The sequence below is a fragment of the Anabrus simplex genome, chromosome 7 (assembly GCF_040414725.1).
Source record: "Anabrus simplex isolate iqAnaSimp1 chromosome 7, ASM4041472v1, whole genome shotgun sequence".
Lineage (NCBI taxonomy): Eukaryota > Metazoa > Arthropoda > Insecta > Orthoptera > Tettigoniidae > Anabrus > Anabrus simplex.
In genome coordinates, this window is record NC_090271.1 from 275,991,596 (window position 1) to 276,011,604 (window position 20,009).

The following is a 20,009-nucleotide window of genomic DNA, read 5'->3' on the forward strand; positions in this document are numbered from 1 at the left end:
TTATCTAGTTCTGTCTAGATCTTTTGTAGTGAACCGGGATTCACATTAGAAGCAGTGTAGCATTTAAGACTTTACTCGATATCCGATGTATATATATGTTTAGTTTGATTATTTGAATTATTGTAAATATAGTGTAGGATTTGCCCCTAGTATTTTGCATACCTTACATAGCGTCCGGTGCGTCTTAAGTATTTTTTCTTTCCGTCGTAATTTTTCACATGATGTAACTTTGATTTTACGGAAATAGTTTGATGACTCTCGGGAGTAACTTAATTTTGAAACCGTATCGTTGGGATGCGATAGTGTGAAACTCCATACCGAAATACCAATGGCATTGTTTGCGTACACTTGTTGCCATACAACATAAACATTGGACTATGAGAAGATACTCAGTCTTGATTTTTATTTATGTTCTTTATTGAACTTGTTTTTCTTTTAATGTCAAATTTGTATTATCACTCATTTAACGTTTCTGATTTCGATTTATTTTATTACTTTGAGTTCATTTTTTACAAGTTATTATTTTTTTTATTTAAATTATTTTCGTGTGATTTGATCGGGGATATTTGTTAATAAATCCATCTTACCCCCTATGATTGTTTCTCATTCGTGTTATACCTCCATTTCCTGTCATTGATTGCTATTTTAGTGTTGAACTTCGACTTTAATCCTGACCCAATCGACAACCAACCCACACTCTGCCCAACCCTGAGTTAGTCGGATGTTCATACAGGAATGGAGGCATCGTCCTAGAGGGTATTTACCCCTGGGTACGGTACAATAGCATCTCTTTTTGTCCATAAGTCAGAAAGAGGAATCATTTCTTCACTACCACCTGCCATCATTCAGCTATTCGGTTGAATAACCTATTCACATGCTACCTGTTGAGCTACCTGAATTTTTCTTTTTAAAATATATCGTCCTGTATCAATTATTGAACATTTCTTTAAACCAAACCAGTAAATATATTTTTAAGTGGCTGTTGATATCGTAATGATCTTAATCGAACCTACGTGAATATCCAACAACAGGAATGTGATTAGTCGGTTTCAAAGATCTCACAATAATTTTCTGGGATTCGAACTGTGACTACAAAGGTCAGAATGTAGTAATAATGACACTCAGTATTTAATCTCAATACAACACTTTCAGTTGGTTATATCAATAATTATAATATTGTAACTAGACTTCTTCTTTTTCTACCTCTTCTAGTGCCGTATTCGTCGTCGGACACTGAGTAACATTTCGCCTATCTTTGTTTTGTTGGAGGCTGAACGGAATAGCGAAATAGTTGTTTCTACGTACCACTGTCCCAGGTTCTCCAGCGAATATGTGCATGAGTAGTGAGAAATTTATTACACGAGACACGTGAGGGTATGAGTGCCTGGAAATATTGTAGTTCATTCTCAAGTGGCTTAATGTGATTGCAAATTTAAATTATCCAGTGTAACGGAGGATAGGAAGTGTATCTTCACTACAAAATTTCATGTGATTTGTACGTCCTGTAATTGTATTTTGCATACCTACGACTTTGCTGCTTTTAGTTCCTTTTTTTCTTTTACAGACCTGGACGCTGACGGTGTATTTTCAGTTCATAGCTATTCTGCTTATTTGAGACAGCGTTGACCTTTGTTTATGTCTGGAACGTACCATTGCTGCGGTGTGTCACTGTGTCATGGCGTCGTTTTTTTATATTCGGGTGGAATGCCTCTTTCAGTTGTGGTGGTTGTAATTATTGTTTTAAGAGGAAGTACAACAAGGGAACCATCCTCTATATAATATTAATCAGAGAAGAAAAATGGAAGGGATCCGACTCTTCAAAAAATTAAGGCATCGGCTAAAGAAAGACAAGGGCCACGATGGGCGTGAAAATGACTCCCTAGCCTTCGTAACCTAATAGCCTTGGGATCGGTAAAGAACAAAAACGTTGACCAAGGCAGTTCGGATACGATAGGTGAAAGTAAGGAGTCTGGTACCAGTAAGTGGAAATAGTGGCACGACTCAGCTAAGGGCTCCATGGCCGCCAACGCACGCTCCCATGTTAAGAGCCCCTGAGGATCCCGTAGGTCTTATTCTACCGCCCCCACCCACAGGGAGAGTATCTCTTTCAGATTTTAACAACGGTGTTTTGACCTTATTTTGAATAATACGAAGGGCGTACTATATTGTTTTACACTTTACTTTTTCTACTCAAATGAAGTACTTTACGTCCACCTTCTCAACATAATCTCCTTGTAACTGTATGCACTTTTCCCATCGATGTGTAAGTCTCTCCAGACCTTCCGGAAACAATTCTTTCGGAGTGCTGCGTACCCACGCCTTGACAGCTGTGTCCAGTTCTGCAAAATAGGCAGAACGGCGACCACGCAGAGGTTACTTCATGTTCCCGAACAGGTGATAATCATTTGGTACCAAGTCGGGAGATTATGGTGGGTGTGGCAGCACCGTGAATCCCATTTGATCAATGGCAGCGGTGGTCTCTCGGCTAGTGTCGGCTAGCCATGGAGTCAGCTGGATCTTGATCATGGCGTTGCAAAAGTTCTCTGCACACGTCCACACGCCTTTGCTTTTCGTCTGCAGAACAAGAGTCTAGGCACCCACGTGGATGACACCTTCCCCAACTGTAAGTGGCCGTGCACGATCCGCTGCTGGATGTTTCGGCTAATTCCCGTGGCTGCCTCCATCCGTAAATGTGATGCATTTGTTTTCTTGGATGGCCTGTTCGACCAAGGCAATGCTGGCTGGTGTTGACACTGTCACAGTCTTTCTAGAACTGGTTCCCTCGCCATCATTTTGCGCCCTGTTTTCCAACCTTCCTCCCCAGCTGTAAACTGTTTTTCGCACCTACTCCACAGCTCCGATGAATTTCTGAAGGGGTCACGCCTTCTTTTCATAGGAACCACATTCTATAGCGGTCCTGACGGTTGCTTTCCATACTCCTACGCTGACAGTGTTGTTATGAAATGGCTATGACGAGTGCATTCGTTGGCCCCTGTGCGTGTGCTGCTACCAAACGGTGGAATAAGACACTAGTTACACGGCACAACCTTCGAAAGTGAAATGTGAACCATATCGGGATGTACAAAAAATCAAGTGTAAAACAATATAGTACACGCCTAGTATTTCATTAATTTTGTCATACTGCTGTGATGAGGACACACGGGTCGCCTATGGGCGTCAAATCATAAGATCTGCACTTGGCGAGCCGAACTTAGCCTCGACACTCCCAGCACTTACAGCCATACGCCATTTTATTTTCTTAATTGACAAACCTCTGTATTAAATTTATTTCCTTTTGTTAATCGCAATGTTAAAATTCCCAGATCTACATATGTTCTTTAATTTATGCTGACTGCTCGACTGGAGTCCGTATTCTATTTTTATGTTCGAGTCCGCAGTGTTTAGATAGCAATCATCACATTGTTGACAGAAATAAATTAATCTCGAGAGACAATATTTTGGACCATTTGTTATCTTTGCTATTAAAGTTGTCCACCCACATTCTATTATTTTAATAAATGGAACCGTCGTTACTTTAAATATATATACTGTTTTTATACTTAATGTACTTTATATTATGACCTTTCCTCTACGCTTTAAAAGAAAATTATTAGCGGTATTTATCCCATTTCACGAGATGATTCTCTATCTCAGGCCATCCATCCTGTCATAACTCATTTCTAAGTTGGAGTCCGGCTCCAAGGCTAAATGGTTAGCGTGCTGGCCTTTTGGCCACAGGGGTCCCGAGCTCGATTCCAGGCAGGGTCAGGAATTTTAACCACCATTGGTTAATTTCTCTGACACGGGGGCTGGGTGTATGTGTCGTCTTCATCATCATTTCATCCTCATCACAACGCGCAGGTCGCCTACGGAAGTCAACTCAAAAGGCCTGCATCTGGCGAGCCGAACATGTCCTCGGACACTCCCGGCACTAAAAGCCATACGCCATTTCATTTCTAAGTTGGAACTCAGCAGTCGTTGCTGAATAGAGTAGCTCTCCCTGAGAAGAAACAAGGCGAAAGGATAGGCCGAGGGATATATATAACTTTATCATTATTCCTGCAAATTAGAGTCAATATTTCAAGTTTCCCATGTTGCAACATGTTTATAGTACAATTTTGAAGCTTCAGTGTGGAGCTATGGTTACGTTTCAAAACTCACGAGCTAAAATTAGTAAAAAATAGTATTAAAAATCACGACTACAATCTAGTAGCTAAATTACCATTCTAATAAGTCTCAAAATTCACGACTTCGGACAGAAGGTGCCTGCGATGACCGCACGAGGGATGAGGTGCACGGTAACTCACGCTGCCCTTCAACCCATGTTTGTCAACCCACTCTTAAAATGTATTGTTAGCATGAATTATCACCTTACCGCAGACCAAATTCTCCAAGTAGAGCACTGATTTTTACTCAGTTATTCTGCTTGGTGTCATCGAACAGTGCCCAACATGGGATTCATTTCTTCGGCTAAAGTGCAAATTAAATTAATTGGACAACGGTTATAGGTTTTATAAGCAGCGAATAAACAAAGTCGTGAGAAACAATATGGTTTTGTCAAAAAATACTGCCATCCGCATGTGTCGGTAAAGTTATATTGCAAGTGAATATTGTGTTTTAAGTGAAGCGGCTCATCGGTGCGTACCTGATGTCCATGGGTTTCTCAACCTCGTGTTGCGTATTCACAAAAATACCTATATTCGAGAAAGACGTGTTCTTCATTTGGTATGCAAAGTTCGCAGAAATCTATTACACAAGTGACGGCATTCCTCAGGGTGGACCCTACTGGATTTTTAATCCGATATTCACTATACAGTGCTTTGTGAGTCCGACTCGTTGGCTGAATGGTCAGCATACTGGCCTTGGTTTCAGAGGGTCCCGTGTTCTATTCCCGGTCGGGTCGGGCATTTTAATCGCTTCTGATTAATTCTTCTGGCTCGGGGACTGGGTGTTTGTGTCCGTCCCAACACTCTTCTCTTCAGATTCAGACAACATACTACACAACCAACCACCACAGAAACACGTAATAGTGATTATATGTCTCCATATAGGGCTGCCGTCAGGAAGGGCATCCGGCTGTAAAACAGGGCAAAATTCACATATGTGTGACGCACTTCGCACTCGCGACCCCACAGGTGTGGGAAAAGCGGTAGGAAGAGAGGAAGAAGAAGATTAACTACACTTTGTGAGTTCATTTATGTTTGCAAATATAGGATTATTCTAAAATTTGGATCAGTTTGGTAACATAGCTTCAGAATTATAATACATTTTATGAAAATAATTTGAATAATTTTAAAACGTATAGCGTATTCTATCAGTTTTTAGATGTTACATTAGTATTTTTTTTGCGATAGTTGTTAGGGATATGTGAATAACTATTGGTATTATATACATGGTCATTTAAACTTGGATTACGAATGGAGTGAATCAAGCCCCATCTAACGACGAGGTTAGGAATTATGCCGGCTGTCGAAGCCTGTCGCACTCCTCCGGGGTAATGATTAATGACTGACTGATGACATGAAATTATATTGGAGACTGTTGTTGGAATGAAAGGTGATAGGGGAAACTGGAGTACCCGCAGAAAAGCCTGTCCTGCCTCCGCTTTGTCCTGCACTAATCTGAAATGGAGTGACCGGGATTTGAATTACGGAACCCAGCGTTGAAAAGGTGGAGTTTTGCCGCCTGAGCCATGGAGACTTCAATTATTATCGTTATTATTATTATTATTATTATTGAAAAATTACCATATGCATGTTATCAGAGTACTTTTTTTTTTCCACTTTTGCATTATTTTTAAGAACTCTCAAAATTTCATATTTGACACACGATATACCTGTCAGATATTGCTATTTTTCAAAATGGATGCCAACCTTTATGCATCTTACTTGGTAGTTTGAATACAATCAGACAAAAACTGTTGTCCTATAACATTTTGAATACTGGAAAATAAAGTTTTGAGAAAAGGCTAAATTTGTATAAAATTACTGTAGCTCCAGCAGAACTTCCCAGCCCCATACATTTTCCCTGGCACTTTTCTGCCCGACAGCAACAGCTTTTAACACACTACACTTCTTATGAAGCCCTTGTACACTGAGTGGCCAAAAGTCATGGGAAGGCACTGAATTTGATCTTGATAACGAGTTGCTGCTAAGCGAGCCCTCTAAACGGCAGCAGTACGACGAGGCATCGGCTCTGCAAAGTGTTGGAATCGTTCTGGAGGGATCTGGATTTACGCATCTTGCACTGCTAGCCACAATTCGTCTCGTGTATTTGGTGCGGTGTTCATGGAGCATACACCAGCATCGACAGCATCTCATAAATGCTCGATTGCGTTAAGATCGGGGGATCTGGAGCGCCAGTCCATGGTTGTAACTTCACTGGAGTGCTCCTCCAACCACCTGCGTGCCATCACAGAGCAGTGACATGACGCATTGTCCTGTTGAAACATGGCATCTCCGTCAGAGTACTATAGGGTCACAATGGGATCCAATGGTCTGAAAGAATGTCCATGTAACGGGCACCAGTCAGTGCTCCCTGCAGCCAGACAATGGGACCTAATTGCGACCATGGGAACGTCGACTAGACCAGAATTGAGCCACTTCCCGCCTGGATACAAACTTGTTGATACGCAGGATCCATAGCTTCACGGGACGTCAAACTCTCACGTGCTCATCAGCTCGATACAATTGGAACTAGGATTCTTCGGACTACACCACCCGCCGCCACTGTTCCATTGTCCATTGCCGATATTCGTGGGTTCATGCACGTCGTTGAGCTCTGTGTTGAGGTGTCAGCAAAGGGACACGACTTGGGCTATGCTATGACCCATACGCTGTGCGCCGATGGTCGTCCCATGTTCAAAGACGGTTAACTCGCGACGTGTTGCCATCTTCACGACACTGGTGTCTGTAACAGACTGCTCAACTACGCCGCAACGCTCTGAGGTCATACACGGCACATTTTCTAATGGGACACACCTTCCCGTGACTTTTGACCACTCAGTGTATAAAAGTACGTAATCCTAGCAGAAATGATCAATCTTCGAAATATTAGAATAATTTTCACTAAACGATCGATAAATCTAACACGTTGAACACAAGCTGAACTTCAAACCTCAAATATCCCTCAGCAAACGTAAACAAATATACAAAGCACGTGCGTTGGACATTTTCTGCTCGACTTGATTTGTCGTCTTTAACGGGAAACGGGATAATTTGACAGTTCCTAATGGTTCTCTGTGTACATGACTACTGAAACTGTCTATAGGTGATAACACAAACCTGTAGGCCAGGAATCGCCGGACATACAAAAGCAGAAATATGATATACAGTGAAATTCCAAAGGTGGAAGTGGGCGCGGCCTTTTAAAAGAATTCTTAAATACCTCAGCACGACATTTTTAAATGGCCGCACATGAAAAAATATATCTCAATGTACCCAAAGGAATGGGGTAACATTTAGGGCAAAAACGTCAATTTCGGTTTTTGAATAATTTTGGCTTAAAAACTGAATAAGGTCTCCCCTTATATTTGTACTACAATTTTGGCACGTTCGTGTTGAGCTATTACACCCCAAAAGGATACATTTAGTAGTCGAGTACAAATCACTACACCAGATTCTCTTAAAACCAATAATATTCCAAGGAAAGTTACATCTCACTGATGAGCAACTGAAGACCCCTGTGAGTGGGGGCGGTAGAATAACACGCACGGTATCCCCTGCCTGTCGTAAGAGGCGACTAATATGGACCATCGGGGTTCTGAATTTGGGAGCGTGGGTGTGCGACAACGGGGCCAATAGCTCAATCCTGGCTTTGCTTCCACTTACTTGTGCCAGCCGGCTCACTTTCATCTATCCTATCCGACCTTCCTTGGTCAACTCTTGTTCTTTTCGACCCCGTCGCTAATAGAGCATTCGAGGGCTAGGGAGTCTTTAATTTTCACGTCCTTCTTGGTCGTTGGCTTTCTTCAGCCGATACCTTCATTTTTCGAAGTGTCGAATCCCTTCCTTTTCTTTCTTTCTCTCTGAATAGTGTTATGCAGAGAATGGTTGCCTAGTTGTACTTCCTTTTAAAACAATAATTACCACCACCATCAGCAACCAAAGGTGATTTTTCTGCCTAGCTATTTTTGTCTTTGAAATGAGGATAGAAATTCTGTAGATTTCAACTTAATTTGATATATTCTGGAATACTTTTAATCAGCGGAAGATCTTCCAATGTTCCTAAATTGGGAAAATCTAATAACACTGCCAATATGTTAGCCACAAAACTACCCATATTCCACAAACAAGTGTTCCTATTTTGGTTTTCAAAGTCCGTTGAAATCTAATATACAAGTGACGCCATTTCTTTAACTGTTATTTCTGATGATATCGACGACCTCCACTTGAGAGTGATGATGGTGTAACCCAGACTTGGAGCTGTCTGCCGCCTCGCACAATGCTCCGGAGATAACGCTCGTCTCATCTTGGTTAATGTCACCCCCTACCTCACCCCCCCTTACTCAACCCTCACACCACAACACGGCCGACTATCTCACTCAGCCCAGGACACTCTCACAAGAAAAAAAAAAAAAAAATATAAAGATTCACAGATAGGCGGTGGCATAACAATCAGAGGCAAGAGGAAACAGTGAGAGAAACACGGATGGGGAGATGCGACGTCGTAACTAAATTGAACGCCACATCTGAATGTGCACAGTGAAAACAGTAATCTGGATAACACCTCTGCCTGTGGACATTTACCCTCCCCTAACAAGTACTGAAGTATATTCTTCTCCCCTTCATTACAAACTTTTTCTTACACACCTTTCACTTAATATTTATTTCGGATTTCTTTCTCTGTGACTTCATTTTCATTTAAATATACGAAGTGTTTTGTTGCTAGACCGAGGTAATTAAAATTGGTACGTGACTTATAAACCAACTAGACCAGTGTGATCCCTTACGGAGGCAAATTGTAATTACGCAATATGTTCATAGAGTGAGGTGGATATATTTCATAGCTCTAAAGATGCATATATTTCACAAGAACAACATTTTCTGAATACAGACGTAGTACTTCCTATGTATACCACGAATCTGGGAGATAATAAGTCCAGATCATCAGTGCGTTAAGCATATGAATAAATTAAAAAATGAATCTATGAATTAAAGAATAAATGCCCTCGTGTTCAGAAACTGTCCGAGTTGTGAATACATAAAGTCAGTGAAGGTCAAACCTGACTTACAACTAACTCTCTTTGCTTTATTAATTTCTTTTACAAGTTGTTTTACTTCACACCGACACACATAGGTCATATGGCGGCGTTGGGACAGGAAAGGGCTAGGAGTGGGAAGGAAGTGGGCGTGGACTTAATTAAGGTACATCCCCAGCATTTTCCTGGTGTGAAAATGGGAAACCACGGAAAAAATATTCAGGGCTGCCGGCAGGGGAGTTCCATCCTACTGTCTCCGTACACTGGGTGCTGGACGCACTTAAGCGACTGCAGATATCGAGCTTGGTCTTTGCTATTTAATTGATTATAAATAAGCTTCTGACGTTAAGCACCATATAAGTCATTAACAAGACCGGTGAAACTTATTAGATTTAACAGTTATTACCAAGCTATAATGAAATCAGAGAGCTGACTTCAAAATTGGAAACCACGTTACACTTCGGATTGTTGTCGTCACCATCACTTATTTTATGAGCACATGGTCACTTAGGTGAGTCATCATCACTGATATGGTCTCCATTTTCCTCTTTACCTTCAAATGGAGGAATAAAGTCGTCTCTTGATTCAATATAAACCTCACAATCGGTTGTATCGCAAAATATTCACCCCAATCGCGTTTAATCCCTGGCCATGAACCTAAAAGAGTGCAGGGGTGATCGCAGAAAGTCATAAGGTTCAAAATATTCGTTGTGAAGGAATGTATGTGTTACCTGGTAGCCTTAGTTAAATACATCCTTTCCCCTATGGAGTTACGCAGAGTCTTTCAGCTTCGGAAATAATTTGGCGACCACGTGGCTCTTATCTCAGTCTATCATTGGTTACACTTAACTCCGTGAAGCTCCTCGCTTGTGTGTGTGAATTTGTATATGATGAGGCTGGATTTAGAATGTTAAACTAGTAGTATTTCTTGTAACATTTTATTTCCATGGAATTGCTTTATGTACTCTTGTAGTAGTAGTAGTAGTAGTAGATGTTGTTGTTGGGTAGTTATGATTTAACTTTACTTTATTATCACACCACTGTAAGTGATCACTGCCATCGGGATATTTCCCAATTTCGATATATTTATTAACAATATTAATAATAAACTTGCATCTTCCTGTCTGACCTCCCTTGGTTAACTCTTATTCTCTTCCAGATCCAACGGCATTACGCTCGCGAGAACCTTATTATCTTCCAATTTCTCGCCCTTCGTAGCACATTCCTTTATTTTGCCGGTACATTCTTCGGACGGTCGGTACTTCCATTCTTTCCTTCAATTACTGTGAACTGATGCCCTGTTGTACTTCCTCTTAAAACGATAATCATCACCACCACTGGAACCTTTCACAGTTTCGCTTTCCACGATCTTTCCCTTTCTGTATCAGATACCCTCACTTTTCGAAACATCAGAAATGTTTCTCCTCTCCTAAAACAATACGGTAATGACCACCACCACCTTTATGTTCTTCCACGTTTACGCTTTCCGTAAATCTTCTCTTTCTTCTTCAGATACCCTCATTTTTCGAAGCAATCGTTAGCCTCATTTTCTTGGAAAATTTTATCCTTAAATCTATACCTTTGTACGTTTTGGTAAAGGAAACTATTGCAGTCTGTTTTCTTACTTTAAGATACTCCTCAGTCTTTTACCAGCCCTTAAGTTTACCTACTTTTATACGGCCCCATTAAATTTCTCAAAAAATGTGTCTCTCAAAGTAGAAAACGACTTGTGAAAAGTTTTGTGTAGAGTTTGATCACATACGCCTCAAAAACATGGACTTGAAGAACAACAGAAAATAGAAAATCCTTGAGTACTTCGAGGTGTAGTACTCGTGGAGGGTGTTGAAGGTACCATGGACAGAGAGAGAGACTAACGAGGAAGTGAGGAATCTGCTGAAAGCAGTGTGCGAAAAGAGGTAATGGTGTGCTTGGTCACCTACTGCGACATTCAAGATGGTTCGCGATATCGTTGGTGGGAAAAATGGTTTTCCGTAATGTGAGAGATAGACCAAGACAGGAATTCATGGACGAGACTAAGGCTGGAAGAGAATACAGTCAAGTAAAGAGACTGGCCCTAGAAAGAAGGAAGCTGCAAGCCAACCAACCTCTGGGTTGAGGAGAAGAGAGTCAAAAAATCATTTCTTTTCCTTTGTTCACTATTAATAAGAAATGGTTGCCATTCACTTTCTCTTGAAGAGATTGTCACATCTACCGCCACAAGCACTTGCCCTTGTGGGTAGGGACAATAAAATACATCCACAATATTCTGTATCAGTTGTAAGAGATGACTACTTAAAAGGAGAAATCCTCTTGGGTTCTCAACTTAGGAACTTCAATGGGTGACCATGGGTCTTCTAGCTTCTGTTTACTTGTACATGGGTCCTCCCTTTCACATTCACTATTAAACCTCCCTTATAAAACTCATGTAATCTTCCAGCTCCGATGTTGTTAGGTTTTGCGCTTTGCGTTTTGCGCTCTTGTTGGCCCCTTCCCTTCTCCTTTCAGTGTCCCTGGCACCCTGATACCCTTATTTTTTGGAACATTTCCACACCATCTCTTCTGATTTCTGTTGTTAGTTGCACTTATTCTTAACACAATAATAAGCCTCACTATGTTCTATAGAGACGACTGGCACGATGCTGTCACGCGTCGGATGAAAACGCATTTCATGAACATTGTAAGGTGCACCGGCCAAAGAATGATACATTCTTGTCTGACCTTCGAAAAGTTCATCACCTACAGCCTTCTCTCTGCTGGGCTATCATGTGCTTTTCTTTCTTTCCATTTATTTTATCCTTACATATTCCATTACTTTGCCAGTTTTATAAAGGGGAACTATTCAGTCTGTTTTCTCACATTAAGAAATATACTCCTCAGCCTATTCACCAGCCCGTACGTACTTCCGTATAGCCCCATTAAACTTTCTCTACATTTATTTATGAAATACTGGATGCATGGCCTATCCGATTAAAAATGTATGAGTATTTATAAGTTCTATTATCCGGAAGATCAGTACTTTGCGATTATCAATATTAACTTCGTCTTTGAGTGATGTAAATTGTTGAACTGTCACGCAACAATTTTGACTAATTGTCTCCATTATATACCATCGTAATATATGCATCGTTGCAAAACGTATTATGTCCACTCAACGATATTTTTACAAGAGAAACAAACAAATGATTATAGCTTAATCAGGTAAATAATCAAGGATAATTAAAAGTGTGGTTGTTCTATATTAAGAATGCGCCCAGGAGGCAATGAGAATGAAATCATTTCAGAAATGTATATTACGAAAATTCAGGAAAAAATCCTGCTGTCATAACATGATTCAAAGACTATGGTACATTAAATTACACTAAAATCTATGAAAATTGACACCTTTGCTTCCAGTCAAATCTTGTCAACATAGACGGGTGGTCATGTTACACGAAATATACTGTGCAATATTGTTAAAAGCTAGTGAGGACATAAAAATTATAATTTTGAGGCTTGTTCGCCATTTTATATGGACGGCTTGAGGGGGAGAGATCCAGCCTGGCCCCGGCCATGAGTGACGTCACCGAATTAGGGAGGGGTCAGCACTCGCCACACAGCGAACCAATCAGGAGAGAGAGCCGGGTGCACATTGGTCATGTCTTCTACCACCACTATTGCCTTCGTCCTGTTACCTCATTGGAGGCTTGTTAGAAGCATTCACTTTCGAGAGGACTCTTGGGGCGTCTCCTTTCTCGAAGCATCAGTAAGAGCCAACCTCGCTATATAAGGCAGGGTGAATTGGTTACAATGTCCAGTTGCAGTTGAGTGGACTGTTCAGTGTGAGTGAGAGCTACTGTGAGCAGTACCAGACAGTGTATGGAGTGTTCTGACCATGCAACGGAGTGTTCGTTTTGCCTGACTGTTGCCAAGGAGTTGAGTCTCTCGGTCCATCTGCTGTGTGATGGACATTGTGTCTGGACTAGCGTGGGAGAGATCAGTTGGGTACCTGCATGGGACACTGAATGAAATCAGCTGTGATGTACGGGCAGTGTACGTCTAATGGGATTTTGTAAGTCATGCGCGGGCTATGAACTGTGCCACTGTGATAACGACAGGGAGAATAACTGTGAATTGAGTTTGTCAGGTGAGGAAGTGCTAGTGTGATTTGTGTTAGTCTGTAAGCGATAGTATGAACAAAGAGTGTGAGTGGTTGTGAGAGCAGAGAGAGTACAAACCGTGAAGTTGTGTGTACTGTGCATCGTAAGTACTGGGTTTGGTGTGCCTGTGTAGTTGTATAAAATACACTGACTGACAGAGCAAATGCAACACCAAGAAGGAGTGGTTCGAAAGGGATGAAAGTTGGGGAAAAAACAGAGACGACACGGACGAATAATTGATGTTTATTTCAAACCGATATGCAGGTTACACAATGCGCACGGCATCGACTCAGTAGGACGCAGGACAACCGCGAGCGTCGATGTACGCAGAAACACGTCGAGGTACAGGGTCAATAAGAGTGCGGATGGTGTCCTGAGGGATGGTTCTCCATTCTCTGTCAACCATTTGCCACAGTTGGTCGTCCGTACGAGGCTGGGGCAGAGTTTGAAAACGGCGTCCAACGAGATCCCACACGTGTTCGATGGGTGAGAGATCCGGAGAGTACGCTGGCCACGGAAGCATCTGTACACCTCGTAGAGCCTGTTGGGAGATGCGAGCAGTGTGTGGGCGGGCATTATCCTGCTGAAACAGAGCATTGGGCATCCCCTGAAGGTACGGGAGTGCCACCGGCCGCAGCACATGCTGCACGTAGCGGTGGGCATTTAACGTGCCTTGAATACGCACTAGAGGTGACGTGGAATCATACGCAATAGCGCCCCAAACCATGATGCCGCGTTGTCTAGCGGTAGGGCGCTCCACAGTTACTGCCGGATTTGACCGTTCTCCACGCCGACGCCACACTCGTCTGCGGTGACTATCACTGACAGAACAGAAGCGTGACTCATCGGAGAACACGACGTTCCGCCATTCCCTCATCCAAGTCGCTCTAGCCCGGCACCATGCCAGGCGTGCACGTCTATGTTGTGGAGTCAATGGTAGTCTTCTGAGCGGACGCCGGGAGTGCAGGCCCCCTTCAACCAATCGACGGGAAATTGTTCTGGTCGATATTGGAACAGGCAGGGTGTCTTGCACATGCTGAAGAATGGCGGTTGACGTGGCGTGCGGGGCTGCCACCGCTTGCGCCGATCCTCGCGTGCTGACGTCACTCGGGCTGCGCCTGGACCCCTCGCACGTGCCACATGTCCCTGCGCCAACCATCTTCGCCACAGGCGCTCACCGTGGACACATCCCTATGGGTATCGGCTGCGATTTGATGAAGCGACCAACCTGCCCTTCTCAGCCCGATCACCATACCCCTCGTAAAGTCGTCTGTCTGCTGGAAATGCCTCCGTTGACGGCGGCCTGGCATTCTTAGCTACACACGTGTCCTGTGGCACACGACAACACGTTCTACAATGACTGTCGGCTGAGAAATCACGGTACGAAGTGGGCCATTCGCCAACGCCGTGTCCCATTTATCGTTCGCTACGTGCGCAGCACAGCGGCGCATTTCACATCATGAGCATACCTCAGTGACGTCAGTCTACCCTGCAATTGCCATAAAGTTCTAACCACTCCTTCTTGGTGTTGCATTTGCTCTGTCAGTCAGTGTACTAGGGTTAGTTGATGAATCTTAGAAGTATTCGCGACCAGTGTTGCGTTTCTTTATTATAATAATAATAAGAAGAGAAAAGCGCACAATGTGAATGGATGTTCTACATATAGCGATTTAGTCGCTACAAAATTTGTTAGGGTTGTACGTCTCTGGTGACACCATAGCGCTTAATACCGACCACACCGTCTATCGCACTTTTCAGATACACACGAGGCTTCATCCGGAGTGTGAAAAGCCTTTATCTTGCATACGCGACGGTGGAACCCGTGCACTGCGAATCGCATCTGCGTGTGACGTAGATCGTAGTCCGCACCATTCCAGTCTGTAGATTTCATTGCTTCGATCGAGTAGAATTCCAACCGTATCTCGTTTTTCTACTCCTGCAGTTTTGCTAAGAGTTACTGACATGCCTTTGTGGAAGGTAGGAGCAATTTCTCTCTTAATATTGTTCTATGAAGAAAGGTTCTCCGACGAGCTCGTATGTTAGTCTGAAAGGAGTGAATTTCGATACATATAATAGTCTCGTAAGATATGTAGCTTTGATCTGCTCAATGATTTGAGATTTGATTTGGTGAGATGTGACCATATTAATTTCAGTCCGTAAGTCACTATGGGCATTATCTTGGTGTTGAAAATCTTAATGGCAGTGTGTACAGAGAGTTTGCGCAGGAGCTACAAGTCGTCGATGGCCATTATGGCTGTCGTTGCTCCATTTCTGATGTGCTTAGTGTAGGTCGTTCCAGAGGTCTGTAGTGTCATTCCGAAATATTATTAAATTCCTTTACTATTTCGACTGGTTGCTGGTTGAAATGAAGAACAGTTGCTCTTTGACCGTTATTTCAAGTTCTTCTTCTTCTTAATCTATTTACCCTCCAGGGTTGGTTTTTCCCTCGGACTCATAGACGGATCCCACCTCTACCGCCTCAAGGGCAGTGTCCTGGGGCGGGAATCGAACCCGGTCCTCTGGGGATGGCACCTAATCACAACAACCACCAATATCATGGTATTTACCGCCTCACCATGATAGGACGGCGTGATATTATACTCGTATTAAACACTAGAGTCCGCCTCTGTCGTGTAGTGGTTAGTGTGATTAGCTGCCACCCCTGGAGGCCCGGATTTGATTACCGGCTCTGCCACTAAATTTGAAAAGTGGTTCGAGGGCTGGAACGGAGTCCACTCAGCCTCGGGAGGTCAACTGAATGGAGGTGGGTTCGAATCCCACCTCAGCCATCCTGGAAGTGGTTTTCCGTGGTTTCACCCTTCTCCTCCAGGCAAATGCCGGGATGATGCCTAACATAAGGCCACGGCGGCTTCCTTCCCTCTTCCTTGTCTATCCCTTCCGATCTTCCCATCCCCCCCGCAAGGCCCCTGTTCAGCATAACAGGTGAGGCCGCCTGGGCGAGGTACTGGTCATCCTCCCCAGTTGTATCCCCGACCCACAGTCTGAAGCTCCAGGACACTGCCCTTGAGGCGGTAGAGGTGGGATCCCTCGCTGAGTCCGATGGAAAAACCGACCCTGGAGGGTAAACAGATTAATAAGAGGAAGATTCAACACTGGATGAAATGAGTGTGCCTTATAGATCATATGAACCTGACACGCGGCTAAACAATCGATAGATATTGTTACCGCAGTAAGCGTAATACTTGCTATAAGCTGCCCAGTGAACATTAGTGTAGTTGGTAAAGGCGTGGCGAGGCCGGCTAGCATGTCCGGAGAGAGGTTCGAGTCCGGGCCGAAGATTACAAATTTTTGACATATTTGATTAATACGTACCGCACGCAGTGTAAGTTAAATACCCGCTTACATGCAAATTGTGTGTGAATGAATGTGTTTGTGGTCCTGAAAAGTGCCGATTATTTAGCAGGCCACGCACATACAGACCGGAAATAATAGGAACACAACTGCCCTGACAATGTTTTATCGCAGCAAAGGCTCGAAGTGATGACCGTTTTGGTTTATGAACATTCGGGCCCGGTGTCCAATAGATAATCTTGCGCGCTGAAGCTTTCCAGGTGTAATTGCTCGGCAGGCGTCCGTGATGACTTGCCGGAGCTTTTCGGAGTTTTCTGGCGCTTGAGTGTAAATGACGTTATTTAAATGTCCCCACAAGAAGTCTAACGGCGTTAAATCCGGTGATCTGGCGGGCCAAGGAACAGGGCATCTTCGTCCCAGCCATTTCCCTGGCAGTTCCTCGTTCAGGTGGTTACGAATGGGCAAAGTCTAATGTGGTGGAGCTCCAGCTTGTTCAAACCATATCGTCAGAAGATCCTGCAAGGGCACATGATCCAGCAGCAGTGGGAGTTCCTGACGCAGAAAGTACAGGTAGCGTGGGCCCATCCTATGGCCCTCAAAGAAACAAGTTCCAGTCAGGTGTTCCCCCAAGATTCCACACCAAACATTCACTCTCCATCGTACTTGACGGGCCACCTGTCGCACCCAGTGAGGATTGTCCGGGCTCCAATATTGCATGTTGTGGCGATTGATGTTCCCATTATTGTGGAAGCGCGAATCGACCGAGAACAAGATATGCGATACGAATGCTGCATCATTTTCCAGCCTGCCTAACAACCACCGACAGAACTCCATTCGAGCATCGAATTCCCACCCATTGCATTATTGGCGTAACTCAAGATGGTATGGGTGAAATTTATGTTCATTCAGTATTCGCCAGATGGACGGCTGGCTGGTGTTCACCTGTCGTGCAATCGCCCTTGTGCTGATGTGTGGATTATTACGAGCTGTCTCCAGAACGGCCTCTTCTGTTTCACCCGATGTGACGGGCCTATCGCGGACTGGTGGCTGGTTGGAAATCACTCCTGTTGTCCTCAGGCGTCTTTCAATATGTCGTATAAGTCGGGTGTCGCCTGTCTGGATACCGATCATGGTACAGACGTAGTGACTCGCACGAGTTTTTTTCTTGCTTCCCCAAAAATGAGGAGCGTGTCAACGTATTCTTCTGTGGAAAACATGCCGAATGACAGGCCCTAACCAGCGGAGTACGCGCAGGGCACAAGATGAATAACAGCGCCATTCTACTGTTTGAATGTGGCAAACGTGGACCTGTGTTTACGTATTCAAACATCGTACCGATGCAAAAATTTTTGAACGATGCAGTATTCGGAACGCCGCTGGCACATTCCATCAACTGCTAAGCGAACGCCTAACCACATCTGCTTTTCTACACTGCTGGAGTATTGCTGGTAGTACGACGAGAGCAGAGTAAATACGCCATCCGATTCGGTGTTTAAGATATTATTTACTGCACTGTTACCTAGTTTTATACATTGATTCCCTTCTTCGTTACACCCGGTCATGAGGCACGACACTCTAACATAGTTACATGGTGAATGGACGTTGCTACATGATTTCAAGGCGTCATGTTTTCCGAATGGGTGATATAGCATTTTGCTAGGGTTCAGAATCGTGTGCAAAATGTGCTCACTGAACATTAGTGCTGTACAGTTCGTCTGTAGGGGAATAGCACCCCCACAACCATGTGCACGTTAGTTGGGCAGCAGCAAGCTATATTGAAATGGGCTGCTGAATCACACCGTCTATATTGTACCACACAAAGTTGGTCATACCTGGAGATGAATTTCTTTCAAAATCTTCTGGTTTGAAATGAGATGAACATACTGTGCAGGTAGTAGGATTTTAAGTACCATCTCTTCGGCTATCAGCTGTCCTAGCGTTTCAAGAAGGTGTACAATTAATTATTTCCTGGCTGGCCACTTTGTGAGGGATTGAATGTTGCTGAATTGTTGCAGCGGGTAGAAAATTAAAGTCGTCAGCTTGGATTTGAAATGAATCCAACCAAAACGAAGGTGATGGTTGTTGATATAGGAAAGAAGCTCCAATTTTGTGGTCGCCTAGTGGGCCTAGATGTTGTTACTGTTGGCTCCTTGCTGAAGAACACTGGTAGCTGCGAGAAATAAATCGGAAAAGAGAATTGTTCTTGGATATGTTGCTACGAATAAGCTTAGTATGATCAGTTTTCTTTTTCGGCTGTGAATCTTGGACAATGAAATCCAAGGATACAAAGCATATAGAAGCATTTGCATTGTCGTGCTGGTGTCGGAGGATGCTGCGAATACTTTGGAAGGAAGAATGATCTAACTCCTTCATAATCGAAAAGCTTGGTATGCCGAAACGAATTTCAACTGTTGTTACATTTAGAATCCTACAGTTCTTTGCAAATGTATTAAGGAGAGAACATTTTCTTTAAAAACTAGTTATTCAAGGAAAAGTAAACAGCATGAGGCCGCGTGAAAGAGCTACCAGAAGATGGATAGACCAGACAAAGACGCAACTCACGCACCACTTAGAGTGGCAATTCTGTAAACAGCAGACCGTAGACAACGAAGACAGCTGGTGGACACCGTCGACTAATAAAAGTAAGCATGAAATCACGATAATCAGCCATGAGTTATGCGTCTGAGAAGAAGAAGAATGTACATGTGCACATACAGTATTATTATTAAATTAAAATAAATTTGGCCTTAATGAACATGTCAGTTCCTATTACTCCTTGAAGTACAGTACTGCAGAACACAAAATTTGAGAAATTACTCCCTTCCTAGGAAGAAAGTCTTTAATACAGTACACGTTTGTTTCTTTGTCATTTTGGATCGATCAGGTTTGAACGAAACCAAAGGTGGTCAACTTAAATGAATACTTCACGCAGCCTGTTTCCCCGTACACCTTCTTGTAAGTCGTACAGTTATTATTGTTGTTAATAATATCTTGAAATCTCCCTAATAATAATAACAATGTTTTTGGTTTTAGGTCCAACTAACTAATTTCACAGTTTTTGGAGACGAAGATATGTCAGAATTTCGTCTCGCAGGGATTCCTTTATGTGCCAGTAAAGATACCGACACGAGGCTGTCGTATTTGAGAAATCGTACTCTACACCAATATTAGGATCGGAAACCCATGCGTATCAACTTACTTGTCCGTCATTATTTAAAGGGACACGTAAGGACAGTAGAAAAATGTTTGGAATGTGGTCTTGATACATAATGAGGAATGCGTAAATATACTTCACACTAAGTTTGACTTACAGTGGTCAAAATAAGTTACACAGGTGGTCAGTTTTCCGGAAGATGGTACAT